Source organism: Callospermophilus lateralis, chromosome 18 (genome assembly GCF_048772815.1).
Source record: "Callospermophilus lateralis isolate mCalLat2 chromosome 18, mCalLat2.hap1, whole genome shotgun sequence".
NCBI classification, from domain to species: Eukaryota; Metazoa; Chordata; class Mammalia; order Rodentia; family Sciuridae; genus Callospermophilus; species Callospermophilus lateralis.
This window is the reverse complement of record NC_135322.1, coordinates 56,042,484-56,062,176: the sequence shown is the minus strand read 5'-3', so window position 1 is coordinate 56,062,176 and position 19,693 is coordinate 56,042,484. Positions and strand designations below refer to the sequence as shown.

The window sequence follows — 19,693 nt, the reverse complement described above, 5'->3', positions numbered from 1 at the left end:
ACAGGTGTGGCCTTGGAAACAAAAACCCTATATTCTAGTGGCAAAGAGAACAAAGGGCACCATCCAGAAATACAACCCAGAATGGGAGAAGATATTGCAATTAAAATATCTAATAAGGGTAAGGATCCAGAATACATGAAGAACTCCTTCAATTCAATAACAATAAATAACTCAAAAATGGAAAAGTGTTCAAATAGACATTTCTTTAGATAGTTATTTGGGTAGGTAGGTGGATGGATGGATGGATGGATGGATAGATGATGGACAGTTAACAAGCAAGGACATAAGTAGGTGTTCAACATCATTCTGTAGCCATTAGGAAAATGAAACTCAAAATCAGTTAGGTACCCATTCCCACCCACTACAGTGAGTATCATTAAAAATGGAAAATAAGGCTGGGGATATACCTCAGTTGGTAGAGGGCTTGCCTCGCATGCACAAGGCCCTGGGTTCAATCCCTAGTACCACCAAAAAAAAATGGAAAATAATAAGTGTTGCAAAGGATGTGAAGAAATTAGAACCCTCATGCATTGTTGGTGGAAATGTAAAATTATAGCTGTTGTAAGAAACAGTTCAGCATTCTTCAAAAAGTTAAACGAAGAGTTAGCATCTGACCCAGCTATTCACCTCACAGGTGCACCCTCAAAAGAAATGAAAATATATGTTCACACCAAAACTTCTACACAAATGTTCATAGCAGCATTGTTCACAGTAGCCAAAGAATCGGATCAAAAGCAAATGTCCACCAAGCAATAAATGGATACATAAAATGCGATACATCCCTATAATGGATTATTTGGGCACAAAGAAAAGAAATAAAGTACTGATACATACCACAATGAATATGAACCTTAAAACCTTATGTGAAAGTAGTCACACACACACACACACACACACACACACACAAAAGCTCCTATGATATGACTCACTTTCGATGAAATGTCCAAAGTAGACAAATCCATAGAAACAGCAAGTACAGTAGAGGCGTCTGGAATTGGATCACCGTGATGGTTGCAAAATATTGTGAACATGCTCAAAACCACTAAACTTTACATTGTAAAGCAGTGAGTTTTAGGGTGTGTGAATTATATCTCAATTTTAAAAAGATGTGCAATTAAACCAAATATGGCCACTGGTTCCTAAATCCTGGCCCTAAACACAGAGCAAACAAGTCGCATCCATAAGAATGAAGAAAAACACCAGCACTGGGGCCCCTCTGATCTTGACATACATTCTCCGTCTTTCAGCGGTCCAACGGTGTCGCCAATAAAGCATTTTCATTTTAAGTTTCATAATAAGCTGCCCACTGTTGTCATCATTCCTCGCCTGACGTGTGATTTTATTTTATTTCCACAACACAGTAGATTTTGATAGATCACAGTAATTTCAATCCATGAGGATCTTTCAACTGTAGGAGTGAATTAGAAAGATATTTTTATATTGCCTATTTGAGATAACAGGTCTTAGCGCCATGCTTCAGGCAAAATACATCAAAAGAATGAACTGAAGGTTAAGTTTCCTTTTAGATCTCAATTTTTATAACATCACAAAAATTCTTGCCTAAAAGCAGTCGAATTATTCAAGTGCAAGACATTCTATATTCACCTCATTCAGCCCGAGGGAAAGAAGAAAGTCAGTGCGGAGACACCTCTGAGGTCGAGGCCCATTCATCTTCTCATTATGCCCTCCAAGTCTCCAGTCCCTGAATACCACGCCTGGACCCTCCAAGAGAAAATGCAAGTAAAAGCTTTGTGAAAAGCTTTCTATTGAGGTGTATTTGCAGAGGTAATTCTCACGTGAAAAGAAGCAATACAAACTCAAGTAATGAAGTTTAAGTACCATGTCAAACAATTATTACCATTTTATCCTACCCAAATCAGTCAATTAAATGTAACTCTTTCTCTAAATTAGTTTTAGATAGCTTTTAATCCCAATTTGATTTTTTTTTAAATTGCCTTGTGTATATACTTGTTTTCTATGCAAAAAGTTTCTTGCTGTGATTATGAATCTTCGAGAAGAAAAGGGCTATTGAGGTTTTTCGGCCTCTGCTGCTGTTTATTGTGTAGCAGTGTTTGTACTCAGTTTAAGGTAACTCCATGGGGATCTTTCCCCAAAAATGTTTACTTACTGAAGTACCCTGAGAGCTTCATTATAAAATTATTTCAAACATAAGGGAATCCAGTAACATATTATCCAGGAGCAATGTTGATGACAATATGTGTTTGATCAGATCCTTCCTGGTTTCAACCTGCTTGGCGCAGGGCCTGGTCCTCCCCTGTACCACACAGATGGGACCCACAGAGGTGGGAGTGTGGATGCTGCTTAATAAATGCTTTTTTTTTTCTTTCTTTTTTAGTGCTGGGGATCAAACACAGGGCCTCACCCATGCTAGGTAAGCATTCTACTCCTGATCTACATCTCCATCTCCAGGGTTTTGTTTTGTTATTTTTTTGGTACTGGAGATTGAACCCTGGACCACTTTACCACTGAGCTGCATCCTCCCTTTATATTTTCAATTTTGAGACAGGGACTCTCTAAGTTGTTAGAGCCTCACTAAATTGCTGAGACTAGCCTCAAACCTGTGATCCTCCTGCCTCAATCTCCTGAATTGCTGGTGTATACCACTTGCAACTGGATTCCAGTTTTTTTGTTTTGTTTTGTTTTTTAAACCTTGAGACAGAGTCTTGCTAAGTTGTCCAGACTGGCCTTGGCCCTGAACATGGAATCCTACTGCCACAGCCTCCTGAGTAGCTGGAATCACGGATGTGTGCCACCAGGCATGGCAATAAATGCTCCTTGGTATTGATGGTGATGACAGTGAGTGGGCCATCAGGTCCTATTATGCACATTTATTCACATTGTCAATGATTCTCTTCTGATCATTCAGTTTGTGCGGGGTCCTGTTTGGACACTGGTATCACAATGATGAACAAGAATGACAAGGCAGGGCTGGGGATATAGCTCAGTTGGTAGAGTGCTTGTCCTTGCATGCACAAGGCCCTGGGTTCAATCCCCAGCACCAAAGAATGACAAGGAAGCTGGGCACAGAGGCAGGAGGATCACGAGTTCAAAGCCAGCCTCAGCTACTTACCGAGGTGCTAAGCAACTCAATGAGACCTTGTCTCTAAATAAAATACAAAACAGGGCTGGGGATGGGGTTTAGTGGTCATGTGTCCCAGAGTTCAATCCCCAGTGGCCTCCCCAAAAAAAAATGACAAGACCCGTGATCTCAAGCACTTTCACATTTTCTTGAAGGGGGTGGAAAATAAACATAGTATATAAGTGATTAAGATAATTTGAGATGCTGCTAAGTGCTAAGGAGAAAATGTGGCTGAATAATGAGACAGGAAGTGAAAGGGCAGGGCTATTTCTTTTCAAAGGTCCACTAAAGTGTCCAAGGGAGACCAGCTAGCCCATCAGGAGTCCTGTCCCTCCAAAGACCAGTGAAGTCCCCAGAGCCCTAGGAGAACTTGGAATATTCCAGTAATAGATGCTTGAAGGCCACATAAAGCATCAGTGTGCCAATAAGATCATTCTGCTCACATCACTGGGTCCTGCTGGTCAATGTCCCCCACTGCAGTTGGTGGGCATTCCCTTGTGCACATGCTAGCTCTATCCTGTTCCAGCTTTCACAAGGCCACAATCCTGGTTGGTCACTATGAAAAGACATTCTTAGGAAATCATCTGGAAGACAGAATTCAAGAACTGTGGATCCTGAAAGGTCCCCACATAACTGTCACCAACATCTTCCTACTCAGATGGAAGATAGGGCTGCAGTTCTCCAGTCCACAAATTAACAAGGTCAAATGCACTTGCAGGGAGGAGGAGATTAACTGTAATGGGTCCAGGTATAAATTATCAATCATCATTACCCCAGAGACTTCGGTTGGTTTTTTTCTTTTCTCTTCTTTTGTTTTGTTTTTGTTGTTGTTGTTGTTGTTGTTGTTTTATTTTGTTCTTTTTAGTTATACATGATAGTGGAGTATAAATTGACATATTTATATACATATGGAGTATATCTTATTCTAATTAGGATCCCAGTCTTGTGGTTGTATATGACGTAGAAATTCACTGTGGCGTATTCATATATGTATATAGGAAAGTTATGTCAGAATCAGTCCACTCTTTCCTATTCCCAACACCCCTCCCTACCCTCCTTCCCCTTTGTCTAATCTACTGAACTTCTATACTTCCCCTCCCCAGTTTGTTGTGTGTCAGCATCCACATATCAGAATGTTCAATCTTTATTTTGGGGGATTGGCTTATTTCACTTAGCATAATAGTCTCCAAATCCATCCATTTACCAAAAAACACCATAGCCATTCTTTTTATGGCTGAGTAATACTCCATTGTGCATACAGACCACATTTTCTTTATCCATTCATCTGTTGAAGGGCACCTAGATTGGTTCCATACCTAGCTGTTGTAAATTGAGCTGCTATGAACATGGATGTGGCTGTGTCACTATAGTTTGCTGCTTTTAAGTCCTTTGGGTATAAACTGGGAGTGGGATAGCTGGGTCAAATGGTTGTTTCATTCCAAGTTTTCTGAGGAATCTCCATTCTGCTTTCCACAATGGTTGCACAAATTTGCAGTCCCACCAGCAATCTATGAGTACTGTTTTCCCTACATCCTCACCAACATTTTTTTTTGTATTCTCAATTGTTGCCATTCTGAGTGAATTGAGATGAAATCTAAGTGTAGTTTTAATTTGCATTTCTCTAATTGCTAGAGATGTTGCACATATTTTCATATATTTGTTGGCTGAACAACTTCTTCTATGAAATGTCTGTTTAGTTCTTCTGCCCATTTATTAATTGGGATATTTGGGGCTTTTTGCTGTTAAGTTTTTGAGTTCTTTATATAACCTGGAGATTAATGTACCAAAACATACATGAATACCACTGGAACACAGTAGAAGACACAGAGACAAACCCACATAAACACAGTAATCTCATCCTGGACAAAGGTGTCATAAATATATAGTGGAGAAAATAGAGCCTCTTCAACAAATGGTGCTGGGAAAACTGGAAATCCAAATGTAGCTGAATGAAATTTAACCCCTATCTCTCGACCCTGCACAAAACTTGACTCAAAATAGATCAAAGACCTAGACATTAGACCAGAAACCTTGCAACTACTAGAAGAAAATATAGGCCCAGCACTCCACCATGTCGGCTTATGAACTGACTTCCTCAACAAGACTCCTAAAGCACAAGAAGTAAAATCAAGAATCAATAAATGGGATGGTATCAAACTAAAAAGATGCTTCACAGCAAAGGAAGCAACCAACAGCTTGAAGAAAGAATGGGAGAAAATCTTTGCCATCTGCACCGCAGAGACATCTATTTTAATATTTCACCTGATTCTAATTAAGGGGCAAACTTTCTCTAGATTTGTGTAATATCTTCTATGTAGTCACCATGATTTATAAATAGTAATTTATAAATTCCTGCAAGAAAGGCTAGTGGAAAATGAAAGCAGAAGGTGACCTCGTTTTTGCTACATCTGGGAAACAGCATCTGAAAGATGGGTGGTCAGGCAAAGATAAGATGGAAGCCAACTCGGGGCTTTTCAGCCACCCTGTAACACTGGGGCAGACGGCATAGGTCAAATGCTCCAGGTCACCTTTCTTACTCGTGTACAATTTAGGTTTTGCTCTTGGATCTCAATCAGATCACATATTCCAAACCAAGAAATTGCATACTTGAAACCAATGCTAGAACTGCTAGATGGGCCCTCCCCAAGGAGCTCCCCTCCTCCCATCCTGTCAGCTCTCATAGATGCACGGCCATTTCTTCTATCATCCCCAGGCAGAGTGTCCTCCAGCCTCTACCCCACATTCTCTCCTCTTTCCACTCACTGGTCTGCATCTTCGGGACTCAAGTGAGATGCCCGCATTTCCAAGGATCTGACTTCATCCTCTGAGCCTGAGCTGGAATTCTCAGGATGTGCTCCACAGCAATCTGCACTTTTGGCATAAGGTTCTCAGCTGGTCTGGCTTGCCACACAGACGAGAAGATTCTAGAAGCTAGAGACTGGCCATATGAAGGTTCCCAAAAAGATTGGTTGTTAGATAAAACTCCCCTCATATAGGCAAACCCATAAGTACCTAAAGGCATCAACACAGAGGCCAGCTAAATACATGGGACTTTTCAAACCCAGCTGTGTTTCATTTTTGACCACACATGTCAGTGCTGCGTACCAATGGTCCAGATCCTTACCTCCATCAATATCTCCTTGTTACATCTTCTACACCTGCTGCTTCCCTATCAACACTAAGACACATCCAAAAACACACCCTAAATTCAGTATCCCTTCAGAGACCTACCGTTTCTCCTTCTTTTCCTTAACTGAGAGCCTTCAAGGAGTTTGGTTCCTCTTGCTGTCAGAGTCAGCTTTTCCTGATTCAGGAACTAAAATCCTTCAACAAGTAGACACAGCCTAAGCCAGTCCTGAGCTAATGAGAACAAACCTGGCCTACCTCATCAGTACTATAAGAAAGGTGCGGTCTGACATTGCCAAAAAAATCTCCTTAATGTCTAGCTTAATAGGAGACAGTTGGCTTCTCTATTTGCTTCTGATTTCATTGTGTTACAATATCACATGCCATGTGTTTATGGAAAATTCCATGGTATAATGAAAATCAAAAAGACCAGAAATATCCCAGTGTTATTACCAAAACAGCAGTGACTTTGTGGAGTCCATGAAAGGATTTCGAGGCCCTCGGGGATCCCCCGCCACACTGAGACCACAGCTGATCTGGATGAATAAATGCCACAGTGCACCATACTTCTTCCCAGCCATTCACAAGGGGCACATCAGTTCCCAGCTCTCCTCCCGGAGCCACCAGGAACATCCATATTAGTTACACCGTCTCATCTTTTTCGTTTAGGCTTTAGAACCAGGCGCCATGTTGTCTCCCTGAGATAATTCCAACCAAAGTTTACTTGTGATAACAGAACTTTTTAGCTCAAAATTGTTTTTGTTTTTGTTTTTGCTTTGTTTTGTTAATTTACAAGAGGCTGAAGTGAAGTATGTTTTGTTCTTAAAAATAAACAGCAGGGACTGGGGTTGTGACTCAGTGGTAGAGTGCTTGCCCAGCATGTGTGAAACACTGGGTTCAATTCTCAGCATTGCATAAAAATAAATGAATAAAATAAAGATCCATCAACATCTAAAAAAAAAAAATTTTTTTTAAATGAACTGCCACCAGGCACAGAGGCTGAAACAGGATGATCACATGTTCAAAGCCAGCCTCAGCAAAAAAAAAGTGAAGCACTAAGCAACTCAGTGAGATCCTGTCTCTCAATAAAATACAAAATAGGGCTGGAGATGTGGCTCAGTAGTCAAGCACCCCTGAATTCAATCCCTGGTATAAAAAAAAAAAAAATTGAACTGCAGACAGGCACAGTGGCACATGCCTATAATCCCAGCAGCTCGGAAAGCTGAGACTGGAGGCTGAGACTTGTGATCACAGGTTCAAAGCCAGCCTCAGCAAAAAAAATAAAAATAAAAAGTTAGGCACTAAGCAACTCAGTAAGACCCTGTCTCTAAATAATAAATACAAAAAATAGGGTTGGGGATGTGGCTCAGTGGCTGAGCAACCATGAGTTCAATCCCCGGTACCCCATCCAAAAAAAAGAAAAATGAACTCAGTCCTAACTGGTCTCTGCTCTCCCTCTTTATCAACAGACAGGAACTTTGCATTTGTTCACTTGTGTGTCCGGTTCCTGCCCCCACCTGCTGTCTCCTCAGGCCCCAGTCAGAGCCATCCAACATGGGATCTCCCAAGGAGGTACACCTTCTCCACAGGCGCAGGATGGGCCACAGGAATAAGAGTGTATCTCTGAATAAGAGTATATCACTTTTCCAGTACTTGTCTTTATAAAAGTGTATCTCTGAATAAGAGTGTATTCTCTTTTCCAGTACTTGTCTTTATTTTTTTAAATATGGAAAAATTCAGAATCATTTCTACTTTACCAATGTTATTCTTGATCCATTAATGTCAAAACAGAAGCAGCCAATGTAATGGTAAAGTTGGACTTTATTGATACCTTTAAATATAACTTGTCCCAAGCAGTACTAAATAAACTGTCCAGAAGGGTCAAAATAATATAAATAAAGCCAGATGCGGTGGCACACACCTGTAATCCCAGCGGCTTGGGAGGCTGAGACAAGAAGATCATCGAATTCAAAGCCAGCCTCAGCAACTTATCGAGGTGCTAATAAGTAACTCAGTAAGACCCTGTCTCTAGATAAACTGTAAAATAGAGATGGGGATATGGCTCAGAGGTTGAATGCCCCTGAGTTCAATTCCTGGTACCAAAATAATAATAATAATAATAATAATAATGTAAATGAACGTAGTTCCTGCTAACTCATCAGTCAAAGAAATTAAGCATAAATGGTATAATACTTCATTTAGAACTTTAAAATTATTCTTCATGTGCCATTTCAGTTGGAATTCTACATTTGAGTTCCCTGAATGCATTTTTTTAAACTTATTCATTTTTTCTAATTTGTTATACATGACAGCAGATGCATTTCAACTCATAGTGCATAGAAAGAGCACAATTTTTCATGTTTCTAGTTGCACACAAAGTAGAATCACACCATTCGTGTCTTATACATGTACTTAGGGTAATGATGTCCACCTCATTTTACCATCTTTCCTACCCGCCTGCCCCTCCTTCCCCCTCCTTCCCCTTTGCCCTATCTAAAGTTCCTCCATTCCTCCCATGCTCCCCCCATCCCCATTATGGATCAGCATCCTCATATCAGAGAAAACATTCGGCATTTGGTTCTGGGGATTGGCTTACTTCACTTAGCATGATATTCTCCAACTCCACCATTTACCTGCAAATGCCATGATTTTATTCTCTTTTAATGCTGAGTAATATTCCATTGTGCATATATACCATAGTTTCTTTATCCATTCATCTACTGAGAGGCATCTAGTTTGGTTCCACAATTTAGCTATTGTGAATTGTGCTGCTATAAACACTGATGTGACTGAATTTCTATAGTATGCTGGGTTTAAGTCCTTTGGGTATAAACGGAGGAGCAGGATAGCTGGGTTAAATAGTGGTTTCATTCTAAGTTTTCCAAGGAATCAGATAAGCATTTTTAATATTAGTAAATAAGAAAAAAAATAGACTTTCAGCAATTACTTCAGTGATCGACAATGGCAGACAGTTCGTCTTTGAAGTAGGCTGGGCAGCACGGGCAGTGTGTCAGGCAACCCAGAGCAAACAGGAGTTCACTGAGGCATTCACACAGAACAGCAAAACTAAGCTGCCTTCTGTTCCACCAAAAGCTCTTAAATGAGTGCCCTATGACACAAGTCAGTGAGCTAGCCACCCGACATCTAATTTGCAAGAAAAATTCCAAATTGTCAACACTATTTCATTATTACCACAAACTCCAGGGTTTTGTGTATATTTTGTGATGTACAGAATATACTGGCAAAATACCACTTATATATTAACTATACACAAAAATACTGGGTGTGCAGTAAGAATATTTTACCAGAGAGGATATTCAAACAAAAGAGTTCAGAGATTCTAGTCTAAAACACCTTTTTTTTTTTTTTTCATGGTGGTGGGGATTGAACCCAGGGCCTTGTGCATGCAAAGCAAGCACTTTACCAACTGAGCTAGATCCCCAGACCCTAAAAACACCATTTTAATAATATCAATGATTTAATCCAAACTATCATTTATGGGCTATGGTTGTGGCTCAATAGTAGAGCACGTGCCTAGCATGTGTGAGGCACTGGGTTCGATCCTCAGCACCACATAAAAATAAATAAATAAATAAAGGTACTGTGTCCATCTACAACTAAAAAAAAAAAAAAAGAAAATTAAACTATAATTTACCAAAAAAAAAAAAAAACCTATCATGTACTTCCCGCTGGCTACAAGGCATTGTTTAAAGTCTTACTATGGCAAGTATGACATTGATGTGGCCCCCCACACCTCTTCTATCCTTGTTTCCTGCCACTCTTACCTCTGTTTGCCCTGTGGATTCAGTCTTCCCTCACCTTGATTGATATTGATACTGAAATTGATTTTTTTTTTGAGTCAAGGTCTTGCCATGTTGCCCAGGCTGGTCCCCAAACACCTGGGCTCAAGCAGTCCTCCCACCTCAGCCTCCTGAGTAGCTGGGACTACAGGTACACACCACTGTGCCCAGCATTAAGTCCCTCTCTCCTTCCATGTGACACTTGCATTGTTAGAAAGGAGTTGTTACCTGCCCCTTTCTCAAGTGGAAAATTTCCTTCATATCTTGCTGTATGGTCACCCACTCTCTGAACTTCCAGACCCCAGCAGAGTTAGCATGCTGTCCGTGAGTCCACCCATGTCTCCCATCAAGACAGGAGCCCCCTCTCGGGCAGGGGGCACATCTTATTCTTCTCTGTGCTGGTCTTGTGTAACTGACACAAACAGATGTTAATCAATGCCCTCATAAATATATTTAAATCTCTTTAGAGGTGGAAAAATTCCCTAGCAGCTGTATCATTTCTACTAGTGAAGTCTGGTGAAGGGCATGCCATAAATCATTTGCATCTACAGTGTGCATTATTTTAGACAAAATATCTTTATAAATCTTACACTGAAGTAAAAATCCTACAAATACAGCAATAAAATAGGGCTCGGTGAAACAGGCTGGTGTACCAAACCAAAATCAAATATATAATTTCATATACAGTATCGCATAAAAGAACCCAGAAATGCTTTGCATTGCACGGTTTCTGAAAAGCATCGTGGCTGTGTAACATTGCCACCTAGTGGTAGAGATCAAAACAGCAACAAAATAACTAATTTCACTCTTGGAACCTAAGCTTCTGTCCGGATGTAGAAGACCAGATTTCCATTCCGCCAGAAAATAAACAACAACTAGGTGACACAGTGATTTTCAAGACACTAAAAACCAAGCAATAAAGGACAGTGTTCCTGTGAAGCAGGAAACAAAGTAAGCCCTGCAATTGGCCCCAGAGTACTGCCTTGAAAGCTTTCCAGGACACAGTACTCAACAGGGTACCAGAAAGGAAAGGAAAGAGCTGGAGATGCAGGGGGTGGGGGGTGTGTAACTCCCTCTAATTCTCAGCTGAATGTCATCAGTGCATGTGTGAGTTAACCACCAAGAGCCCAGAAAAGAACCACCTGAAAGGATGAGTGGCCACAACCCCAGCTCAGACAGGATGGGAGAGAGCACTTCTCTCCACCAGCCAATGGGAACCTGAAGATGCACGAGAAACTGAGAATATGCAGAAGACACACACATCCACAGGGAGAAATAACTGATCCCAGATTGAGTGCTGCTTTGGCCCTGCCTAACAATATCAAAATCAAGAACAGATGCTGGGCCTGGTGGTGCACGCCTGTGACCCCAGGAACTGGGGAGGCTGAAGCAGGAAGGTCCCAAGTTTGAGGCCAGCATCAGCAACTTAGCAAGACCTTGTCTCAAATTTTTAAAAATGAAATTAAAAGGGCTGGGGATGTCGTTCAGAGGTAAAGAACTCCTAAGTTCAATCGCCAGTACCCCCCCCCCAAAAAAAGAAACAGATGTTATGACTAGCAGAGGAAGAAAATAAAGTTTATTGTAACTATCCCATGCATTCAGGAAATTAAGCAGAGATATTGAAGATATTTTTTTTTAAATCAAACTTCCAGAAGTGAAAACTAAGCTGGGTGTGGTGGTGTGTGCCTGTTGTCTCAGTGGCTCAGGAGGCTGAAACAGGAAAATTGAGAGTTCAAAGCCAGCCTCAGCAACTGCAAGGCACTAAGCAACTCAGTGAGACCCTGTCTCTAAATAAAATACAAAATAGGGCTGGGGATGTGGCTCAGTGGTCAAGTGTCCCTGAATACAATTCATAGTAACTCCCCCCACAAAAAAAAAAAAAAAAAAAAAGTGAAAACTTCAGTCAGGCATGGTGGCATATGCCTATAATTCCAGCATCTCAGGAGGCTGAGATAGGAGGATCACAAGTTCAAGGCCAGCCTGAGCAACTTATGGAAACTGTCTCAGAATACATTTTTTTTTTTAAGTCTGGGGATATATCTCAGACATATAGCACTTGCCTACCACAGAGTGAAGCCCTCTATTCAATCCCTAGTACCACAAAAAAAAAAAAAAGAAAAAAAAGAAAAATTATACAATATGAGGTTTAAAAAAATAATACTTAGGTTACAATTAATTGCAAATTAGACACCAAAGAAAGGTTAGTGAATTTAAAGATAATAATCAAAACTACACAAAAGAAAACAGAAGGAAAAAAATTGAAATTAACAGAGCCATGGAAAATTTAGTGTGGTCTCACATCTCCAAAGAGAATAGGGAGAAGGGAAGAAGAAAAATATTTAAAGATAAAAGTAGCTGAAATTTTTCCAATTATCATGAAACTACAAACCACAGATGAAAAAATACGCATCCAAACCCAAGCACAACAAACAGGAAGACAACCACATCAAGACGAAATTGACATCAGCCAGGGGTGGTGGCACATGCCTGTAATCCAGGCCTCTGGGGAGGCTGTGGCTGGAGGTTTGTGAGTTCAGAGCCAAACTCAGCAACTTAGCAAGGCCCTGAGCAACCTAGCAAGACCTTGTCTCAAAATAAACAATAAAAGGGCTGGGGGTGTAGCTCAGCTCAGTAGTTAAGCCCCAGTGGGTTCATTCCCTTGTACCAAAAAACAAAAAATGAAGTTGACATCAGATATCCTCTTGGGAATGATGCAAGCTAGAAGGTAGTAAAGCAACCTTGTCAACGAACTGCAAGGAGACCTTGTCAACGTGGACTTCTATACCCAAAGAAGATAACTTTGTAAAGGTGAAATAAAAACTTGTAAGGAATATACCTGTGTGTTCACTCACCCATTTAGTATGTACTGAACACCTCTCATGTATGTATGCATGTGTGTTAGTCTGTTTTGCCTTGCTGTAACAAAAATACCTGACAGAACTCAAAGACAGGAAAGTTTCTCTGGGGCTTGTGGCTTCAGAGGTTCCGCCCATGGTCAGTCAACTCCGTCACTCTGGACTCAAGGTGAGGCGGAATGTCATGGTGGAAGGGTACAACAGAGAAAAGCTGCTCAGCTATGGGATGGGGGTGGGGACAGGAAAAGGATAAGTCATTCTAGGGGACACTCCCAGTGCCCTGCTTCCTCCAACTCTATCCCGCCTCCCAGGAGTCCATTCAGCTGTCAGTGCATTACTCCACCACACGGATTAGTCCACTGATAAGGTCAGAGGTCTCATGATCCAATCACTGCCTAAAAGCCCACTTCTGAACCCTTGCTGCACTGAGAACTAAGCTTTCAACACATTAGTTTTGGGGGAAGATTTCATATCTAAGACATAAAAATATGAAAAGCATTTATATTAGATATATTAAATCATATATATATATATATATATATATATATATATATATATATATATATATATTAGTTTGAATATCTAAAGTATACAAAAAGCTCTTACAATTAAGATGACTCTGAGGCTGAGGCAGGAGGATTGCGAGTTCAAGGCCAGCCTCAGGAACTTAGTGAGATCCTGTCTCAAAAAACAAAAAGGACTGAGACGACATAACTCAGTGGTAGAGCACCCTTGGGTCCAATCCCCAGTACAGCAAAAAATAATAATAATAAATAAAAGTCTTGCTCAAGGTTGGTGGGAATGTAAATAGTGTAATCACTCTGAAAACATTTGGCAGTTTCTTGCAAAGCTAAACATAGTATTCCCATATGACCCAGTAATCACATTCCTTGGCATTTGAAAAAAGATCCACATAAGAACCTACACGTAAGTGTTTTTCTAGCAGCAGTACTCACAATAGCCAAAACTTGGAGGCTACTAAGATGTCTTTCAATAGGAAAATGCATAAACTGTAGTTCATCCATATAATGGAATATTATTCAGAGATAAAATGAAATGAGCTATCAAGCCACTAAAAGTCATAAAGGAGTGTTAAATACATATTGCTAGGTGCAAGGAGCGAGTCTGGAAAGGCTACAGGCTGATGGTTCCAACGTGACATTCTGAAGTAGGCAGCACTATGGAGACTAAAGTGATCAGCGCTCACTGGGCTCTGGAAGGAGAAAAGGAGGAGTACATAGGTGGGGGAGGGTCAGGAATTTGTAGGACAATTTGTATCCCACAGTGATACTATGATAGAGAGTGATTGCCATTATATGTTTGTCAACACCCATAGAGCTGAACAACACACAGTGAACTGTGACACAAACCATGGACCTCAGTCAACATAATGCATCAACATTTCTTCATCAATCATAATCAAGTGCCATACTAATGCAGGTTAATTATAGAGAAAACTTAAGAACAAACAGAGGGGATATAAGAACTCTCTAAACTTTATGCTTAATTTCTCTATAAACCTAATACTGCTCCATATATTCTAAAATAAAGTCTAAATCCTCACTTAAAAAACAAAACTGGAGCTAAGGATGGCCAGGTGCAGTGGTAGAGCGCTTGCCTACCATGTGTGAGGCACTGGATTTGATTCCCAGCACCACATAAAAATATTGTGTCCATTTACAACTAAAAATATTTTTTTAGAAAGTAAAACTGGACCTCTAACTATTAAAATGTGGTAATTCTAGAAATCTGATTTTGTCTCTGTCCCAGGATGTAATATTCTTAATGGTTGAAAGCTATAGATACCTATTTAGTGATTTTTCCAACCAACAAAAATGAAAGGTAAGTTCATACGAGAAAATTAAGTAAAAAAGCCCCTTCATCTCCTCTTTACACCAATCAAATAACTTGATTTGATTTTGAAGCCATTAGTGTGCTTTTATTTAAAGATTTATAATTTCATCAAAGTAATACAAATACATACATAATCCCAGCAGTTCAGGAGGCTGAGGCAGGAGGATCACAGCTTCAAAGCCAGCCTCAGCAACTTAGCAAGGCCCAAAGCAAATTAGCAAAACTCTGTCTCAAAATTAAAAAAAATAAAAATGGCTGGGGATGTGGTTCAGTGGTAGAGCACCTTTAAGTTCAATCCCTGGTGCAAAAAGAAAGTAATAGAAATACATGAATAAACAAAGTCCTACGATAATAAACCATCTTTTTCTATTTGTGAGACAATTATATCCATGTGTATATTATAAAATATAATTGCTATTTGTAGATTGATTGAGAAATAGCCACATTTACTCCTTATTAGGTTGACAGATAAAAGGTGTATTTCACATGTTTTTATTTTTCAACTTGAGGCAATATAGCTTTATTCCCCAGGATGCAAAATTAGAATATCACCAACCCTTCTGTTGTTTCCTCCAGTTGTGTAACTTCCTCTTCTACCTCCCAGCTTCCTTCATGCAGAATTTTGCTTGTATATTTCCACTGTAGTTGATATTTGCATTGAGTTAAGTAACTATAATTGGATCTTGTGTTATTGTACTCAGACACAAAATTAAATTTTGATGCAAAAATGAAATTTCAACCTCACTGAAAACACAAGAAACATAATTAATTTTTAAATAACTATACATACAAATATATTAAGAACAAAGATATATATTATGATTGTTTTTCCTTCTCAGGAGTCCAACACTCTCTGAAAGAACCTCTTCTCTTTTTCAAAATTATGTCACATCAAAGCTTGTGGTGGCACAAACCTGTAATCCCAGTGACTCGGGAGGCTGAGACAGGAGAGTTGGGGAGGCAGCTCAGTGGTAAAGCACCCCAGGGTTCAATCCCAGTACTGCAAAACAAAATAAATAATAAAATATTTAAAAGGCTGAGGATGGCCAGGTGCAGTAGCACACAATAGTAATCCCTGCAACTTGAGAGGCTGAGGCAGGAGAATTGCAAGTTCAAAGCCAGCCTCGGCAACGTACTGAGGCCCTAAGCAACTTAGTGAGATCGTGTCTCAAAATGAAAAATAAAAAGAGCTAGGGATGTGGCTCAATCTTTAAGCATCCCTGGGGTCAATCCCTGGTACCAAACAAACAAACAAAATCAGTTAAGGATGTAGCTCAGCAGTAGTACATACCTGGATTCAATCCCTGTACCACCAAAAAAATAAGAAAGTGAATGTTATTTTTATTCTTTTGTACATAGTTATTTTTCCCTGTCTGCATGTATATTCTTATGAATAATTATAAAGTAAACTCTAAGGTAAGTTGAGATAAAAATATTACAAGCCCCTCTATATCACTGGATTTTTTTTTTCCCAGTAGAATCCCATTCCCCTTAAGAATCTGGATTAGCCCATAAGACTTATGCTTTGGACAGAAGTGGGAAACTAATCTCTTCCACATTTCCTTGAACACCTGTGTTTTGTGAGTTTACACATATGTAGCACAAATTTATCTGTAATTCACTATAATAGTCATTAAAAGCAATGTGAACTAGTGTTCTATGAAAAATTTTGGGAAAATGGTCTTTCATTTATTTCGTGTTTTATCCAAGCTATTTGTTATATATTGGTGTTTACCTTTTCTTTGTCCCTCTTGTATCCATTTAGAGCCATTTGGGGAAATTTATCTTGCCAGGGAAATCAGTTCACCCCAAGGTCAGAACAGGGAGACGAAATGGACTTAAAATACCTCTATTCAGGCACTAGGGAGAGAGCAAAGCAACCGACTCATGCAAAATTTAATCATTACACGTGGCTTCTTTATTCAACAGCTATCATTATGCCATTATGTATCACACCATAACCTACGCAGAGCTTTCTTTACTAATAATTGGAGCTAATATGTGGAATGAGAGAGTAAGGAGGTGTTTCCTTCTCCTTATTTCAGCCAAAACATCTCCTCCATATTCTAACAGAATTCCTTCAAGTTCTGGTGAAATATTTATTGATAGTGAGATATCCTATTTCATCCAATAATAATGTAGCGAATAATTATATGTGATAGTAACAGTTTTTGTGTGGTTGTTAACCCCACATCATCAGTAACAACAAAGGTCTCCGTTCTTAGCCACAAAATGTAGCAGGAATTTTATTTGGAAACTTTTACATGCAAATAATTTTGGTGTTTAATTTTCAATTCCTTTTACTTGTCCATGGCTTCCCAATGAGAAGCAACACATGACCACTATGCAATTATTTTTAACCCACCATAAATAATTAAAATATGTTAAGGACAAAAATCTCTCTAAAGTTAAAATATTAAAATATGAATATTGAAGAGAAGAGCTAAGAGCTATACTGTTAGAAATGCTGTGCTTACAAACAAATAATTTCATAGTAACAACATCCTGGAAGATTTTCAGATGCAGATTTTCTTTTTTTACAGTTTCTCTCCTCTTCTGGGACTAGAACTGCAGCTATGTTAGACCTTTCATGAATCTTTGCTCTTTGATCTTTCACTATTTTTCCTCTTCATTCTTCTACTGGTATATTTCTTCAGTCTACTTTCCAAATTACTAATTTACTCATTTAACCTGTATTTAATCTGTTGCTAGATTCATCTGTCAAAGTTTTCATGTTCAGTTACTGTGTATTTCAGTCCTGGACTTTGCATTTGATCCTTTTTAACTGAATTGAATAAAAATTCCAATGATGAACAGGGAGCAGTGGCACACGCCTGTAATCCCAGCAGTCGGGAGGTTGAGGCAGGAGGATGGCAAGATCAAAGTCAGCCTCAGCAAAAGCGAGGCACTAAGCAACTCAGTGAGACCCTGTCTCTAAATAAAATACAACAAAGGGCTAGAGATGTGGCTCAGTGGTTGAGTGACCTTGAGTTCAATCCCTGCTTCGCCTCAAAAAAAATTCCAATGATGATCATAAAAATTCCAATTTGTGTTAAAATCTTCCATTTGATCATTTAGCTTGTTGATAAGTACAATTATTTAAAAGTTCTTTAACTCTGAACTTCAATTCCCGTCACCCCAGATCTGCAAGGTTGGCAGACATTTTTCTCAGAAGCTTGCTATTGCTTTCTGTTCGGATTCTCAGTCTCCCTGACTCCTGCTCTCTCCATCAGCAAACACCTTGACAATATAAATTGTGCCAAATCTTGGGATCCAATCCTGAGGATTACCTTCTTTCCAGGAATTGTTTCCAATAAATCTTTTCTGCTTTACCAGCTCTTCTATCTCATCAAAAACATTTTATAGTTCAGCATTTTATTATTGTTCTCAGTGAGATGGTTTCTCTGCTGTTCACCCTTGCTGCTTTCTGTTCCTATTCAAAAATAGAGATCCAGGCACGGTGGCACACACCTGGGATCCCAGCTACTCTGCAGACTGAGGCAGGAGGAGCACAAGTTTGAGGACAGCATGGACAACTTAGACCCTGTCTCAGAAGAATTTTTTAAATGGATGAGGCTAAAGATGTACCTCAGGGATAGAGCGGGCCTAGGTTCAATTCCCAGTATCAAAGAGAAAAAGAAAGAATATAACTATAAAGATAACAAATTTGTAGGGGCTGGAGTTGTGGCTCAGCAGTAGACTGCTTGCCTAGCATGTGTGAGGTCCTGGGTTCGCTCCTCAGTACCACATAAAAATAAATAAATAAAATAAAGGTATTGTGTCCAACTGCAACTAAAAAATAATACTTAAATTTTTTTTTTTAAATATAACAAATTTGTATTTATATAAAATATTATGTTTGTGTTTATATAAATATTTATATGCTAAAGGTCTGGAGCCAAGAGTGTAGCTCAGTGGTTGGCATTTTCCTAGCATGCCAGAGGCCCTGGGTTCTATCCCCAGCACTGTAAATAATAATAATAAAGTTGCATACACATGCTAAAGAAAAAGTAATTTGACTACTAGAAAAACCACAGGCAAAATCGTGAGATGAGTGATTTTCCTCTGTTGTTATTTTACTTCCCTTTTTTCCAGCATTTCTTACACTTGCCATTTTTTCCAGTGGGGACCCAATACAACAAAACATGACTTTCAGAAATCTTCTAGGAAGTCGAATTCAAGCTACAAACCAGGGAAGAGAGATGATGGACACCAGGAAATTGCATATGTACTGAGTAGTTTCAAGCATCAGGAAAAGGCCTGTAATTTTGATGTTGTTATTGTTTTTGCTTCTTTTTTTCGGTTTTGGTGTTGGTTGTTTGTTTTGTTTGCAGTGCTAGGGATCAAACCCAGGGCCCTATCTGTGCTGTGTAAGTGCTATACCCCCAGCTGGAAAATATATATATTTGAGTTATATCTCCAACCCAGAAATATGTTTTTTTAAAGCACAGGAAGAGCTATAGAAGAAGGATATCTAGCCCAACGTGGTATGACTAGGGAAACTGAGGCAGAAGGATCACAAGTTCAAGGTCTGACTCTGGAGACCCTGTCTCAACATACAAAGGGCTGGACTGATCATGGTAGTACATGCCTGTAATTCCAGCAACTCAGGAGGCTGAGACAGGATTGCAAATTTATAGGCGTGGCCTTAATCAATTCAGTGAGATACTGACTCAAATTTTTAAAATAAACTAAAAAGAGGTGGAGATATGGCTCAGTGGTAAAGTGCCCTGGGTTCTATTCCCAGTACCAAATACATAAATAAATAGGGCTGGGAAGGTAGCTCAGTGGTAGGTAGAGCACTCCTGGGTTCAATTCCCAGGACAAAGAAAAGGAGAAAGGGACTGGGGTTTAGAGGTAGAGCACTTGCCCAGCAAGGGTGAGGCACTGGTTTTGGCTCTCAGCACCACATAAAATAAATAAAAGGTATTCTACCGCCTGGTGTAGTGATACACACC

The 19,693-nt window shown here is 39.6% G+C and overlaps 1 non-coding gene across 1 annotated transcript; it reads left to right on the top strand.

Annotated features, from left to right (window-relative positions):
* Positions 1-397: 397 nt before the first annotated feature.
* Trnaa-cgc (transfer RNA alanine (anticodon CGC)) lies at positions 398-470 on the top strand. Its single transcript has one exon. It is a non-coding gene; the product is annotated as a tRNA-Ala (tRNA).
* Positions 471-19,693: the final 19,223 nt, after the last annotated feature.